Consider the following 15444-nt stretch of genomic DNA (forward strand, 5'->3'; position numbering starts at 1 on the left):
TGTGTGTGTTCTTACTGAAAGATCCTTGCATATTCAACAACAGCCTTAGTGGGAGTCCAGGACAGAATTCTGGAGCTTTTTCTCTATGCTGTTCTGTGCTCTGTAGGGCTCTGCCCTATAAATTCCATCTGCTTCTGCCTTCCAGAACTCTAATCTTTATCTCTTCAAGAGTTTTTCTTTTTTTTAAGTTCCTAAATCACTTGAGGTAAGTTATTGACATGGTGCCTCTACCACTTCTGAACACTCTAGTGTATTCACTGTGAGTCTTTAATGCTCTGCTTAGAGTCCAGTCCAGAAAGTGTCTCCACACAGAAAGTCTGGATGAGTTTTGGGCTCACCTAATTGATTTCCCTTCTCTCAGGGATCGCAGCTGTATGCTGAATGTTGTCCAGTGTATCAGAATAGTGGCTCTATATATTTTGTCCAGTTTGTGGTTATGGAGAGAGGGCAAGTCAGGGTTCAGGTGGAAGTTCTGTAATAGACTATCAGTTCAATTTTGAAATAGATATTTAAAAAGTAAAATGTAAGCTGCAACACCATTCTTTCTTAGTGATTGCGTCTTATAAAATTAAATCCCTGAATGCCTGAAGCTCTAAAGTATACTCTTAAAAATCCTACCAAGCACTGCATAGCTTTAGTTAGAGCTCTATGTCAGGTCTTTCTCCAGTCAAAATATAGTCTCTCAGCATATGGTGTCCAGAATACAAGCAAATGGAACAAACATTTTAATATACCTTCAGACTCATGATATTAAATACATATCTACAAAATATGTGGGAGGGCCTCCATGACAAATAGAAGTACGTACATACTCTTAAAGGATCTAGTAAATGACTGAGTGCCTTAGCCTATAATGCTGTGCAAACCTCAAGTTAATAAAAATTTGAAGATGTGTTGAGCTGTAATAATTAAGTGCAAGGAATAAAGCTCATCTTCAGAAAATGAACTTCTGCTTCTGTGAAACTTTTTTGACTTACACTTATTCCATTCCCCCCCCCCACTTTTTAAACAAAGGTTATAAGCCACATTATTTTTGAACCATAAAAATTGTTCACTGTGGATTTCTTACCTTCTCTTTATCTAGTAGAAGTACCATATGTTACTGAACTCTGACTGTGATGATGACTTTTTTTTTTATATACCATGTAATCATTATTACAAAAATTATATAGATTGCTAAGAATTTTGAATGAGAAATTTAACTGTCACACAGAAATTGATGTCACTTCTAGATTCTCTCATTAGATTCTCTCACAAGATTGTTGGTAGAATTGTTCCTATCCAGTATTATTACAGCTAGACACACAAGAAAGTGTTTGAAGGAAGTTTAGGGTTACTTAACTTTCACTTTATATAGCAGGATAAATAAATTTAGATGGACTCCAGTTTACTGCCCTCTTTGTCCCCATTCCTTTCTTTTCCTTGGCCAGCTTAATGGGGTTTATGCAAAAAAGGAGGGAGGGTGGGATATTGGCTACAAGCAAGGTTAATTCCCAGTACATAAAGTGATCTGCACATATTTTATTTCACTGAACTATTGACTGTTGTTTAGCAGTTAAAAGCTTCTTAATCATCTGATGACTTAGTTTATACAATAATAAAATATAATAATCTAAAGAAGTATCTTTGTCTAGCAATCAGAATTTTTTGAAGGTTCTTCAGAAATGGTAAGTATGAAATCCAATATGTAGTGGTTTCATGATGACATAAGAGAGTTACTTTCCATTTTCTGTACTGTATCACTAAGCTAGTGCTTCTCAAATTTTCATGTGCACAAGAATCACCTAGAAGGTGGGCTTTCTGTCAGATTTTCTGATCCAGTTGGTGTGGATTAGGGCTGGGGAATTTGCATTTCTAAGAAGTTCCTGGGTGATGATGATGATGTTTGGAACAGCACTGCTTCAGGAAACCATATTATCAGAACAGAACTGGTTCTTTAGGCTGACTGTTTCATAAGTGGTAAATATATTTGTTAACTTAGCTAACTGCCTGCCCTTGAAAATGAATTATAAATACTGCTTTTCTATTATGTTTAAGTGCTTTAATTTTTGTACTTGTAACAATGATATTTGTTGGGATGATGCAGTTTACATCTATTATAATTCTTTCCACAAGAGGTTCTTTATTCTAGGAAAGCCCAGGCTTTCATAATTGAATACAAGTTTTATGTCTGCTTGTTTTCCTTGTCAGACCGGGTCTGATTTATAAATTTATCCTGAATAGATGCCTGCACTGTGATATGTAAATTAGAGTGCTATAAGTCAGTAATTCAGTTCAACTGTACATTGTACCAATAACTTCTTTTTCCCCTTTTCTCTACAATACATTCTAACATTTTCATACCATGTGCCTTTCTTTCACACATAGATCATGATGTACTATTTTCCACTGCTAAATGGAAGTAAATTTAAATGCAGATTATTAATTAAAGCCTTTTCATCAAAAACACAACTTTTTAAAAGATCACTTTAACACATTCAATTATTATTATATGCTAATTTAGAGTTCTTGCCATTCCCTTATTTCTTCCTTTATTGTTTTCTCCTAACTAACACACATACACATGTATGTGGGCACACACACACAATATACACATGTGTACATACGCCATTATTTAATCATCATAATAATATCAGTGTATTTATGTAGTACTTATAGTTATAAATATAATATACTGTAAAATGCCCTAAATTCACATAAAGTAGAGTGATAAGGCATGTGATTTCCTATGTATCACATACAGGAAATAAGCATGGCTTAGTTTTATGGGACATTTGATGTTTCTCTGGGTTCAACTGTTAGGCATGAAGAATATCAATCATACAATGACAGTCCCTTTCACATCCCATAAATACACAATGACATGTATTTAAACCTTTGTTTTCTAAAGGCAGTCTTAATGATCGTGATTTTATGACTTTTTTTCCTTTCCCAAAATAACTATTTTAATATCCATTATTGGTAAGTGAATTTTAGAATTACTGAGATAGCAAGTTAGAGTCAACTGTCACATACTAAGTATCAGTTATAAAATGATGTTTTAGTATCAGTTATAAAATGATGTTTTTTGTTTTGGTTCATAGAAACCTAGGTTCAAGAATTTGGAAAAGGGATTCAAGTTAATTATAGAATAATAAAGAAATGAGTTTTAAAAATTATAGAATGAATCATCTAATTTACAGAAGAGGAAATTGAATTTCAGAGGCTCTAAATGACATGTTCCACACATCCAATTTGGCAGAAAGCCTGAATTAGAACCCAGGTATTGTGATTTCTAGAACTATGTTCTTTTCACTACCCATTTCAGAAGGATAAATTCAAAAAGAATTTTACTGGGCAAAATGATATGCCTCTTATATTGGAAAACAACATAGAAGATGTTCTCTTCTTTTTATCTGTAGCCTCCACTCTTTAACCTTCTCATCGTTATGCTTAGACAATGAATAGTTGAAAGCTTAAAAGGAGCTATTAGCATTGCTGACTTTCAGGAGGGTGGTAACAGTATGTAGCAATGGCTTATTAAGTTATCATAATATGTCCAACATGAATAATCACCAAATCATAGTAATAAATAAAGACACCTATATATTATAGTTCTCATCAATGCAAGAAATCACATATTACATCATTTACTTTGTATTTTTAGTGTATTCATCACATTATACTAGGTACTGAACTCTCAAAAATATAATGTTCTTGCAGAATAATTCATGTATGGAATTTCTGTGTTATTTTAAAATTCAACCCATGAAATACACCAAGATACACTTTCCTAAGAGTAGAAAGTGAAACCAGAAACCAGACAATCAAATCAGGCAACATGAGTAGCATGATTTGAGGCAGCATCACAAACATTTAATCAAGGTAAAATTATGTCTAGAGTCTGACAAATATCCTCTTATTAGCAACACCAGCCTACTCAGGGGGAAAATAAATTTTTAAAGGACTTCACATCTGAGGTTGAATGCTTCCAGCCTCCATGGTATTTGTTTTTTCCACCTTATTTAATCATTACTGAGATCTTCTTAAATCATTATCTTCATAAGCATTTGGGATCTTAGAATATTAACACTGCAAGGAATCTTTGAGTACATATAGATCAACTTTCACTTCATAGATGAGGGAAGCCAACACCCAGAGGAAAACATGACTTTGAAAAGGCTGCACAGTGACTTGTAGGAGAACTGGCAGCAGAACCTCTGCAGATGACTTCCAGACTATTATGTACCAATTACTTGGTTAAGACAAATGGAATTGCTGGTGTTCTGGGTTCCATGGTTACCCATTCTTTGTTTATTCCTCTGTGTCCCTCTGACACTTAAGTCCTGAGCGTAGGGGGCTTATATTGCTCTAGAACTTTCAATTTAATGGAAGCATTACCTTATTTATTATAGCAGCAGCTCAAAAAGAAACTTCTTTTAATAATTAAAAAAACCCATTAAAGTGATTGTTCAGTTTCGAGTGTTAAAGAAAGTTGAATAAATTGGTATCTATAAAAAGCTGCTTCCTATTGGGTTAGTACAAAGAGTGAACTTTGCAGAAGTCTATAATTAAAATCTGAATTCTCACTTAGTTTTCATATAAGGGGGCCAGGATGATGACTTTTAAAACAATGACTAAATGTCTTACCTTGTTCAGTCCAACTTCTCTTTATTCTTTCTTCCATAAAGCTGCTAACATTACATTTTCAGGTCACTAACTCAAACCTTGGGGCTTTGCCACATTGTGAAGCAAAGGATGGGGAAGGGACTATGATCTAAATGTTAACATTTGAGTTCAAAGAAAAATGGACACAGTCAATAGCTAAGGCAATTTATTTCTTTAATTGAAAAAATACCAACGGGCAGAATCATGCATTTTAGAAAGGCAAAGACAAATTCACATGTGATCATTTATTACCAGCATCACAACAGAAGGGAGGGTAGAAAGTAGAGGAGGAAGTTGTAGACTTGGGGTGAGAAAATCTGTATTTAAATTATCAGTCTGTCTCTGACTGATGGGGTGACTTTAGGTAAATCACTAACCCTCCCTGAACCTCAGTTTACTCATCCATAATATGGAGACAGTTATATCTGTCTTCTCTGCCTACTCAAGTATGCACACATAAGGAGTTATTATGATTATTAAAGATGATAATAAATTTAAAAATGCGTGGAATATCATGTGACATGTTAAAATGTACTTGAAATTCAACAGGTAAGACATAGGAATAATGTAAACTCATACCTGGATATTACAGACTAAGTATTCTGATTATCTTGACCCTGTAATCTGAACATCAGTATTTTAACTCACTTGGAAAATACCTTTGAGATTATGGCCAAGCAGTAGAATACGTTTTAGTCAGATAGATGAATATAGTTCTTTCAGCAGTTGATACAGGTACTTTATGAAGTGGGAATAGCCTAAGAAGAAAGGGTATAAAGAGACTATCTATCTATTGAATCATTTTCTCATTGGTTTCTACCAATTTGTAAAATGGTGTTCCAAAAGGGAAAAATGGCTCTGGGATCTAATAAAAATCAGATAAAGAGAAAAAGTATTGTGAAAGAGGCATCAAATTTTCTCTGATTTGCAGTGAGCTCTGTCAGTTCTAGGGCAGACAGTATACTCTTTGGATGAGGGAAGAAGCACTGTGGCTAGTTCTCATAGCATCCCCTGGCAGAGCTGAATCACCAGGAACGAAGTGCAGGTAATGATGTCATCCTGGGACTGCAAGTTCCTTCTCTGGGCCTATCTATAGGCTTGTGACTTCACGGCAAATGAAGAGGTGAGATGAAACCAGCTCATGCTGTTTGCTCTGACACTCATGATTAAACAATGTCAGGAGACAACAGATGGGGAGTGAATATCATGTTTCCAGAATATTCTAGTCTGTTAACAAAGGTATCTACTGATAGTGTGATTATGAATTTTTCAAAAACATTCAACTGGTTTTCTTCTCAGTTTTCTCTTGTGACTATAGTAAATTTCCACAAGTGTATTTTGAAAGATTGGGTCCAATGCTATAGTAAACATTGTATTTTATGACTCCAGTGTTAAAAGGAGCCCCAAATATTTCTAGCAGAACCAGATTCAGGATCATACTTAGATGAATGCCTATCTGAACAAAACTGTCTTTCCCACTGATCCTTTTCAAATGATTGGAAGGGTTTTACCAGTGACATGGGTCAAAGTCAGAAGAGATCTTCGGAGCACATGTTGTTATTCTACTTCCGTATAATGCTGAACCAACATTGAATATCTCCATGTTCTTATATCATTTGCAAACTGATTTTTTTCCCTCTAAGATTAAAAAGGATGGTCCAAACCAGTCATCTTAGAACCCTCTGTACCAGTGAATAGATCTGTAACATTCTGTGGAGTGATGGAGATAGCTTTTCAACTTAAGACACAAACAGTGGTTCCCAGACATTGCTCCATAGGCCAATGCCAGCTGGCAATTAGCGATCATTTGAGGAAGCTTTTAGAAAGTATAGAATCCCAGGGGCGCCTGGGTGGCTCAGTCAGTTGAGCGACGGACTCCTGATTTTGTCTCAGGTCATGATCTCGGGGTCATGGGATCGAGGTCTGTGTGGAGCCCCATGTGGAGCTTGGCTTGGGGCTCCCAACTCAGCGGGGAGTCTGCTTCCTCCTTCTCCCTCTGCCCTTCCCCTGGCTTGCATGCTCACTTTCTCTCTTTCTTTCTCTATAATCAACCAATCAATCTTAAAAAAAAAAAAAAAGTACAGAATCCCAGGCCCCACATTCACAGATTATGTTACAGTAGATGAGAATAGGGCACCGAGATCTATATATATATATATTATATATATATATAGCTTTGTACCCTTCAATGCACATGGGCATAAGGGATGTAAATTTATTGGTAAGATATAAGAAAATATAGGCAAGACCATATAACTGAATGATAATTACATTCAAGCATTATCAATTACAGCTATAGAGTGTTATATGAATGAGTTCTAAGGTTTCAAACTTGAACACTTGCAAGTATTCAATTTAAATCAATGTTATTGTATGTCTATTATATTTCTGCCCTTGTACCCATTTGTATTTCGGGCTTTACTTGTATCTCAATGAAAAATTCAGTACCTATATTTCAGTCTGTAGCAGGATAACAAGTATTTCCATTTATTACTTTTTCCTGAGACCTTTAATATGTAATCCTGAAGCTGTTGTTAAATTAAACTTCAATTTGGTAGGAATGGACATCAACATTTTAAGAGGCCATTCTATTTTATTCATTTATCAAGCATTTATTGAATACCTACAATGTGCCAGGCACTAGACAAATGAACAGTGACTCATGAATAATGTTCTTTTTCTACTGTAAGAGGCTACAAAATCAGCTCACCTTAATGGAAAAACAAGTTACTGCTTTAAAAGAGGACAACCTTAATAACTTGACACAGAAAAATCAATTAAAAGCCAGGGAATGAGAGAATGGGAAAGAAAACAGAATTTCAATATGGAAAAAAATATACATCACTTATTTGGAAATGTGAACAGGTTAAGGGTAAACTACCTAAAATAAGCCTTTACTTAAGTTACAAAATCTAGAATTGGAATTGTAGATTAAATAAAATTCGGTGAATGGGCTTGACATTTAGTCACCTTTCGTCTTAGATGCAGGCTTCAAAGGCATTTTCATTACTTACCAATTATGTTTTGTTTCATCGGTTTCTGACTGACTAGCTAGCAGAGGATGCTTGGATGTGGATGAATAAAAAAAGAACAGATAATCAGTCAGGGAAAGGTTAGTGAACAAGGTAAATTAGGCAGAGATCTGGAGTCATTATAGATCCAGACCCAAGGGAAAATGCTATATTATTACTTTGAGGTTTAAAATTCATATAAAAACATTTCTTTAGGAAAAAAAAAAAAAAGCCTGGAGCAAACTACAGGCAGTTTATCAACTAAGAATGCAGGTTGATTTGATCTAATTATTTAACCTCCCAGAGACTTTTTCCCCCTCATTTATTAAATGGCAATGACACATTCCACAATTTCAAAGATCTGAAGAGGTCTAAACAGCAAGATTTTTCATCAGTTTGGCACCAAACTCATTTGGCAGCAAAACTGGACCTGAACTGATGTTCAGTCAGAAGAAATTTATGATACTACTTATCCCACTTTTCCCAATAATATTCCTAAGTGTGTTTTTGCAGCAGAAATGTTAATGTGGTTGATTATACCCAAATAATTGTGTGTGTGTGTGTGTGTGTGTGTGTGTGTGTGTGTGTGTAAAATGGGTCTTTGGTAAAAATCACAAAATCATGGAAGGGTTGTTCTTAGCACTTAGTAAGTTGATTATAAAATCTATATGAAAGCAAAAGACCAGAAATAATGAAAGCATTTCTGGAGACAAAGAAGCAGTATAACATGTTAATGGTAATAATGTTCTCTGGGCCCAGACTGCCTGGCTTATAATCCCACTATGGCCCACCTACTCACTGTAATGTAAACATGTTACTTAACCTCACTATGTCATGGTTTCCTCATCTGTAGAATCAGGAATAATACCTGACACAAAATGAGTTCATATGTGTTAATATAAAAAAAAGAAGGTTGGGAAAAATTGCCCTGTGTCACACATTAATTAAGGCAGAATGATACTGCTGTGGGGAGAGGACAAAACCAACTACAGGAACTAAACTGATATCCAAGAAAAGACTCATTCTTAGATCAAACTTTGGTTTCGTTTTTGTTACATTCCTATGACTTACTTATTTTACAACTGGAAGTTTGTACCTCTTAGTCCTCTTCCCCTGTTTGGGCAACCACCAGATTGTTTCCTTTATCTATGAGTATGTTTCTATTTTGTTTAGTTCGTTTGTTTTGTTTTTAGATTGTGTATGTAAATGAAATCATATTATTTGTCTTTTTCTGTCTGACTTATTTCACTCAGCTTAATACCCTCTAGGTCCATTCATGTTGTCTCAAATGGCAAGATTTCATTCTTTCCTATGGCTGAGTAATAGTCCAGAGTGTGTGTGTGTGTGTGTCTTCTTCATCCATTCATCTTCAGGGGACACTTGGGTTGTTTCCATATCTTGGCTATTGTAAATAATGCTGCAATGAACATAGGGGTGCATAGATCTTTTTTTAATTTGTGTTTTCATTTTCTTTGGATAAATACCCAGAAATGGAATTGCTGGATCATATGGTAGTTCTGTTTAGATAAAACTTTGATATATCACTGAGGTTTACTTCAGATTCCTGAAGAAGGGAAGAAATATTCGATAAATAGAGCTAAAAATGGGTCATTAATAAGGAAAAAATGAGATTGTATATATCACACAAACTATACAAAAATCAGCTTTATATGGATTAAGAACTTTATTTTTATTTTTTTTAAGATTTTATTTATTTGTCAGTGATAGAGAGCACAAGCAGGGGGAGTGGCAGGTAGGGGGAGAAGCAGACTCCCCGCTGAGCAAGGATCCCAATGCAGGACTTGATCCCAGGACCCTGGGATCATGACTTGAGCCAAAGACAGATGCTTAACTGACTGAGCCACCCAGGTGTCCCTGGATTAAGAACTTTAAAAAGCAAAATCAAAAACTTTAAAGCTTTTAGAAGAAAATACAGTTGCATGCCTTGGGTCAGAGAATATTTTATAAAAGCCTTCAAAAGCACAAAACTTAAAACATCTGAGCAATCAGATGATGTGAGAATTAAGAGTATTTGTTTCTCATGATGCACTTTAAAGAGAGTGAGGAGAGTGTGAGAAGTTATTTGAAATACTTATAGTCAGCAGAAGACTATAATCAAGTATACATAGATACTATAAAATAATATAGAAAATAAATGGACAAAAATATTAATAGAAACATCACAAAAGATGTATATAACCAATAAACTTCTGAAAAATCACCCAACTTTACTAGTAATTGGGAAAATGTTGATAAAGAACATGATGAGATGTCATTCTCCATCACTCGCCAGTGGAATTTAAGAAATCTTATGGAACTGTCATTGGAGAGGACATGGATCTTTTACACATTGCTAGAGTGTAAAATGGTACAACCACTTTGTAAATCAATTTGGGCATTGTTTTATAAAGTTGAATATTCCTGGATATATACCATCCTTAGGTATATATCCATGGGAAATTCTTACACATATGTGCTGGAAGATGTAACAAAAATGTTCATCATGTCACTGTTCATAATGGCAAAAAACTGGAGACAACAAAAGCATCCATATGCAGTGGACTGAATATATTATGGAATTTTTATAAAATGGAATAGTATGCAGCAATAAAAATAGATCTGTAATTAAGCATCATGGATGAATCTTAGCATCATAATCTGAGGTAAATAAGGCAATAAAGCAAATCTTAGAAAATGACCTATTCTATGGTACTCTTTTTAAGAAGTTCAAAAACAAAATCAAGCCATATATTACATAGGTGTGTATGTGTGGGTCATGAAACGAAAAACAAGTATCAACAAATAAAATTCCATATGATGGCTAGAGTTCCTTTTTCCATTTATCAATTGCCTTAACCCCTCTTCAGACCTCTTCTAGTCTTTCGCTTTAATAATGGCTTCAACTGTTACTTTTGTGCAGACGTTATCAACAGTAACATCTTGGATTTGTTGAATTTTATAGATCGAAATACACTTTTCTTTCCCAAAAAGGCTTTATTACATACAGAGGGGAAGGGTTCAGTCTTTCTTGGCTGCTGCTTTCCTCATGGCTGCCAGGACATTAGTCAGCTCCTCTCTCTTCCTTTTGGCACAGATGTATGTCCCCCCCTTGTCTTGGTGAACCCCAGGGCCCGATTGTCCTTGGAGACCTTGGGCAGCCACATGCCACACTGCTCATATGGGGTGAAGCTGCATACCTCTTGAATCATGTCCCGCACAAACTTGGTGTGCTTGGTGAGGTGCTGCTGGGTGTGCCTCGGCCTCCTCACATTCTTAGTCACCTTGTGGCCCTTGTTGAGGCCCATGGCCATGGGGTGGCACAGAGCCATGGCGGCTGCTCCTGCATGGCTCCTGCGGTGGACTGAAATACACTTTTAATCTCCATTTTTAACAGTAAATAAAATGATGCTCAAAGAGTTTGTGACATGCCCAAGGCCATATAATTTAGAAGATCCAAAGAGTTTGATATCAAATCTTATAACTCCAGCTCCTATTCTCTCAACATTGTCTCTTAAGGTCCGAATCATAATTCAAAAGCCCAAATGTTCAAGCAGGTACTTTATTTATTTTTTACTTAAGTTCAATTAGCCAACATATAGTACATCATTAGCGTCAGATGTAGAGTTCAGTAATTCATCAGTTGCAAATAATCTCAACATTTTGGTAACAGCATATATCACTTTCCTACTCCTAAAATCAGTGCATGATCCTGCCTTGCTTCTTTCTTTAAATAAAGCCACCATTATACATGTTGGTTTTAAATCACAGATTTATCTTTAATTTTCCTTTCTACACTTTCAGCTACCAAGTCCTATAAATTCTTACCAATACCTTTTTGACTTCATCACCTACCTCACCTATGCGTTCTAGTCTCCAAGGGACCTGAACACACCTGTACTCTGTACTTCCTCCTTTCTCACCCTTCCCCTCCTTCTCTCTAGAATGCCTTTCTTTCTTCCTTACTTACCTTTACATTAATCTTAAACACTTCTCATCCAGAAAGCTTCTTATCGCTACCCCAAACTTACAATTTCTCTCTGTCTCTCCTCTCTTTTTGTCTAAATTACTCTTTTCTGTATTTTTCTTAAGCCACTTACGTTCTTTGTATTTCGTGTATCTATCTTACTATTCTTTCCATTACCAGATTGTTAGTGTTGTGCTGGCAGATACCATATTTCACTTGTCTTTTTAATCTTGGCATAGCAGAGTCATGGAATAGATAATAAATGTGCAATAACTTAAATATAACTGTGAGGGAAACCTACAGGCTGAATTTGCCATAAGATAGGGAACTACAGCAAAGTTTATATTTGACGTGAGAGACAAGAAATGAGTATGTCATCTACTTCTAACCATAACAAATCGTTATTTATTGCAGTTTTTAATCAACTTATTATTTCTCCTTAAGGTTTTTTTCTAAGAAAGTTTTACTGTTTAATATAAGGGCACAGGATATTGGATAATTTGGACAGATACCCAGCAAAAATAGTTCTTGAAAAATATGTCTTTCAACTTGCAGGACCAAGTACAAAGCCTGGGGTTTAAATGCATCATGAATCCTGAATTATCTTTTCAAAGAAGCTGTTCATCTACTTTAGAAAAGTTCAGGCTATTGCTTCCTCACTAATACAGGTAATATATGCAAATAATGGAAAGACAATCTTCCCCCAGTGAGATGTAATAAGGAACCCTGTACTCATCTCTGAACCCAGTGCCATTAGCAAGCTGATACTGAGAAAGTGTGGCTTTACTTAACATACATATTTTACGTTGAGTTCTGGGCAAACAGAAATTTTCACCATAATACTTAACTATTTGAATAAGAAATACAGCGTGATTTCATGCATTCACATGAAAATCATATACATATATCAAAATAGAGTGATCCTCTTATTTATCATGATTGTGAAAGTTAATGATTTTCCCTGATCTCTTCCAAAAATTACAGATACCAAATCCTGAACAGCCTCCATTTTGAGAGTTTAGAGAATGGAAAGTAAATTAATAAGACTAAAGAGAGAATCTTTTGAATTCTCTAATGCAAATTTATTTCTCCCCTTTATTTCTTATAAATGATTTTCTTCATCCATTACATTGCTTTTTTATCTTTACTTAGCCTGAATAAACTAACAAAAAAATTTTTTTAAATTATCTTTCTTCTACCAAGCCCCAAATTTAAACATTATGAATCTGGTGAATCCAAAAACTCGTGACTTTAGATACCATGATTGTACCTATTGTAAGTACACTTGCTTTCTTGGAGAAGAAATGTGTCTATAGCTTATGGTTATTATGAAGACAGTCTTTGTCTTTGGAGTCAGATTGTCTTCAGTCACATATCAACTCTGATACTTACATACTATGCAACTCTGGGCAATTTACCTTACCTTTCCAAATTCAATCCCTCATTTGTAAAATTGCCATCATAATGATAATCATCTCAGTATGGTTTTCTGAGATTTAATTGAGATAATATAAAATCCTCAGCTTTGTTACGTTACGTAGTAAGTATTTAAAAAAATTACCCACTAAAACTATTAATAAGCAGGCAGTTCACTTTTGTAGTAAAGCCAGGATGGATGTAGTTTGTAAACTGTTTACATAATCAGATCATCCTACCACTTCTGGATAACACACATGCAGCATAGGTAAAGATCGTCCATAGGACTTTTTGCTGTAATCATTTGTGTCTATGGATCCTGGAAGTTTGCGATGCCACAGAGAGTAGGCATTAGTCTACACGTTTCAGTGAAGAATTCTATAAAAGCTACTCCCTTCATCCCTGTTATAACCTTTTCTCCCCTTAATATTCCAGCAGTGACAGTCAAAGGTTTCAGCTAAAATAAAATATTCCTTTTTTTTAAAGATTTTATTTATTTATTTGTCAGAGAGAGAGCACAAGCAGGGGGAGCAGCAGGCAGAGGGGGAAGCCAACTCCCCTCTGAGCAAGGAGCTTGATAATGGGACTCGATCCCAGGACTCCTGGATCAGGACCTGAGCTGAAGGCAGATGGTTAACTGATTGAGCCACCCAGGCATCCCAAAAATATTCCTTTTTTTTAATGTTCTTGTAGTGTCTTCTGTAGAGCTCTATTATACTTTTTACACTGTAATTGTTTTGTAATGTCTCTTTCAATAAGACTGGAAAGAATAAGAGAGAGAAGGAAGAATGGGAGGGAGGAAGGAAAGAATAGCAAGAACAGATTCAGAAACACTTTATATTTTCCTGTAATTTTTTGCAGATGTTTAGAATTATCCTCCCACTGAAAAATAGAATATTTATTTTCTTAAATTTAGATAGGTATTTGGAACTTTTTGGATTTGTACTAAGACTTTCCCTAATTTTTTTAAGACATTATTTATATTGCAAGCATTGGTAATGCCTATAATTAATTATATGCATTATTCTTAACTTTTGAAAACTATTGTATGCTCAATTCTTGCTAGTTATTGACAATTCTTGCCTAGTGGAATACTAACAATATCTGTATTCTGTCCAAATGATAAGGCATTTCGTGAGATGTATTATAATAGTAAATAATAATAATTTCATATATACTAAATTAAGTGATACAAAGCCAAGTTGACAATGACCAAGAAGTTGACAGCCAATATTTAGAAGAAACCTATAAATATAATAGGCTACTGAAGAGAAAAAATAATACATAGTCATGCAGTGGTTTAGGTGAACTTGGCTAAGTTTGTTTTATGGCATGACTCCTAAGATCTCTGCATATGTTTTCTTAAAAGATGGCTTTCTTGAAAAACCTTTGCATTTTTCTGTTAAAAAAATGCCAATAGTCTGTTAAGCCTAGGTGCAATTGAATAATAAAGTAATATCTCCGTCCCAAGGAGACAATAATACTAAAGATGTTTTTCTTTTTTTTTTTAAGGTTTATTTATTTATTTTAGAGAGAGAGAGAAACAGAGAGAGAGCACGAGCAGGAGGGGCAGAGGTAGAGGGAGAAAGATTCTCATGTAGACTCCGCGCTGAGCAGGAAGCCTGATTGCAGGGCTCCATCTCATGACCTTGAAATTGTGACCTGAGCCAAAACCCAGACTCGGGCGCTTAACCGAATGCACCACCCAGGCACTGTTTTTCTTTAAATGTCAATTTCTCTTATAGAGAAGGTTAACAATACAAAAAAAAAAAAAAAAAAAAAAAAAAAAAAAAAAATTAAAACAGAACAAAATAATAGAAGATATTTTTAAAAACTTTTAATTTACCTTATTGTTTTAAGATTTTTTTTTTAAGATTTTATTTATTTGACAGAGAGAAAGTGAGAGGCAGAGCATGAGTGGAGGGGGCGGGGCAAAGGGAGAGGGAGAAGCAGACTCCCCGCTGAGCTGGGAGCCCGTTTCAGGATTCAATCCCAGAACCCTGGGATCATGACCTGAGCCAAGGCAGATGCTTAACCGACTGAGCCACCCAGACCCCCCAAATTTACCTTATTTTAACAATGGAGTAAATGAGACTGAACATCATTTCTGTGCTGTTCTTCCACCAAAATATCATAACCTGATTTTAATTATGACAAAACATCAGACAAACCTAAATTGAGGAACATTGTACAAAATCAATAATAAGTACTCTTTCAAAATGTCAAGTTCATGAAAGGAAAGGGGAGAGAAAGCAAAGTCACACATTGGAGAAGAGCAAAGAGAAATAACAAATACAACATAGGACCTAAGATATGATCCTTGACCAAGAAGACATGGAAAAACATAATGGTGGGGAAAAGGCATGGTAAAAAGAAACTGGTGGAATTTGAATAAAATCTGCAATG

At 35.2% G+C, this 15444-nt stretch overlaps 1 protein-coding gene and 1 pseudogene across 7 annotated transcripts in view; one reads left to right on the forward strand and one right to left on the reverse strand.

The window, feature by feature from the left end:
- The window catches only part of LOC116633800 (glutamate-rich protein 2-like), a 497520-nt gene that overhangs the window by 295339 nt on the left and 186737 nt on the right, over positions 1-15444 (forward strand). The gene's annotated exons all lie outside the window — the stretch shown is intronic.
- Positions 9590-12190, reverse strand: LOC116633802 (annotated as a pseudogene).

This window comes from Phoca vitulina, unplaced genomic scaffold (assembly GCF_004348235.1).
Source record: "Phoca vitulina isolate PV1807 unplaced genomic scaffold, GSC_HSeal_1.0 scaffold8, whole genome shotgun sequence".
Taxonomy (NCBI): domain Eukaryota; kingdom Metazoa; phylum Chordata; class Mammalia; order Carnivora; family Phocidae; genus Phoca; species Phoca vitulina.